Below are 2111 nucleotides of genomic sequence, written 5' to 3' on the forward strand. Positions count from 1 at the left end.
CCTAGAGGCTCCAGCACCTTTGGGCACAGCAGGGGGGCAAGAGGGAGGGACCCTGGAAAGCTCTAGGAAAGGTGGGGGCTGTAGCTTCTTACTCTAGTGGAGTTTTTACACCATGCTGTAACATTTGAACTTTCACAAGAGATGTAATAATTTTGATAATAAAAATACTTAACTTGAAAAACAGTATTTTGGGGTTTCTGTTTCCTAACTACCTTGAGCACCGATGCCCATGGTGTGGGGTTGGGGGAATGTTGTTTTCTCTTCCCTGTGCCTGCAGGGTAAGCGAATCCTCGCAGCAGCAGCCCTGCAGACCTCCCTTCTGCCAGTATTTCAGCTGAGGCCAGAGACTGCTCTGGGAGCTGCTGTTCCTGAGGAAAGGAAATTCCCCAAGCTTCTGGCTAGGTTTGTGAGATTATTGTGGCTGTTCTGCTCCTGCTCTTCTCACTCGAACTCAGCTGGGGAGGAGATGGGGTGGAGGATGTCCCCTGCACCACTGCAGCTCCTTCAAAACGTGGTTTCTGGTGTGCTGGTATCCAGGGGTTTTGGTTTTCATTTCATGCTGCTTGCCTTTTCCTTAGGAAGCCTTAGGTGTGCCTGCAAGCACAGGTCTGAGGGTGCCCATTGCCTTGGTGTTCCCCCTGATGCCTAGTGGGACAGTGTCTGTTGTGGCTCATCTGCCACTGTGCATCCCTCAGAAGAATCCTGCTCCATCTCCCCAAAAGCGACTGTGGGCAGCAACAACCCCCACCTTCTCTTCTGGCAGCTGACTGAGCACCCCCTTGGCCTCTCCTCCATGCCATCTGCCTGCACAGGGCTCACCCAGGCTCTGAGTCTGTCCTGTACTGGGAAGCCAGAGCTCTCCAGATGTCCAAGAGGTCCCCAGGCTGCCCTCGCACAGCCTGGAACGCTGTCCCTACCCAAGCTCCTCTACCAGAGCACACTGCTGGACTGACAGACCACGTGAGCTGTTTTTCCTTCAGGACATTGGAACTTGATGAATTTCAGGAGGCTCCTACCAGCCTGAGTCAACCCATGAGCTGACAGACCACCCATGGTGCCCTGTGAGAACCCATGGACAGGCAGGAAGGATAGACTGAATGGCTCCCAGGGATGGATGGGATCTCTGCCCCTCCTTCTGCCTTGCCATGGAGTGGAACAGACCTGTTCCCTGAGGACTTGCTCTGGCCAGAGCCCCCATTTGTGTGCCAGCCTGTGCAGGTGGAGGCTCAGCCCTGCAGGGCACAGGGTGGGCTCCCCATCCCCCCTTCCCCATGACCTCCTTGCAGACCATTTAGTCTTGTGTCAACAGTGCCAGAAGCCCATCCCAACTCTCCCCACACCACAGGGCTCAAAGCTCATCTGGTTTGAATTATATTTTTCAATAAGGTTTTGTGAAACACTGTATCAAACTTTGTACTAAAATACAGATATATATTACAGCTACTGTATTCCTTTCTCCACTGATTTTCTTGGTTTGTTTTTCCAATTCAGCTGGCAGCAGCACTCACAAGCTGGCAGGACCTGGGCACTGCCAGGCGCAGGGGGTTCCTGCTGCCCTTGCTCCGGAGGGGACAGCTGCCGGAGGGATGCAGGCACCGCTGGTCTCATGGCTGGCAGAGGCCGTTGGCAGGAGTGCCAGCACCCACACCATCCCAGGTGACTTTGGTTCCCAGACGGCACAGCTCCGTCCCTCAACGCCACCCTGCAGGGCCTCAGGGCACCACTTACCTGCTCCCGCCAGCCCCTGGAGTGCCCGGTGAGGTGTTGGCTCCTGCAGAGCCCTTCACTGCCATTCCCTAGCAGCCTCCTCGCTCCGTGGCCCCATCCCAGGACCATGATCCCACTCTGCTCCCAGCCAGCCTTGCTCCCTGGCCTTGCCCAGAACCTGGGTCCAGCCCTGCCAGGGCCCCCACAAGCCCCCGGGACCCTGCAAGCAGCCCTGGCTGCTCGCACTGGGACACTGCCAGTGCTGAGGACTTTATTGCATTGTGAGGGCTGTGCTGACCTGAGCCCTGTGGCCAGAAGTGGGGGAAGCCCACCACAGCAGAGCCCATGCCAGGGCTGTCGGTGCTGGCTCATGGGTGCTGTGTGTGCCATCGAGGCCAGGTCAC

This window comes from Acanthisitta chloris, unplaced genomic scaffold (assembly GCF_000695815.1).
Source record: "Acanthisitta chloris isolate BGI_N310 unplaced genomic scaffold, ASM69581v1 scaffold6518, whole genome shotgun sequence".
In the NCBI taxonomy this organism is placed as follows: Eukaryota; Metazoa; Chordata; class Aves; order Passeriformes; family Acanthisittidae; genus Acanthisitta; species Acanthisitta chloris.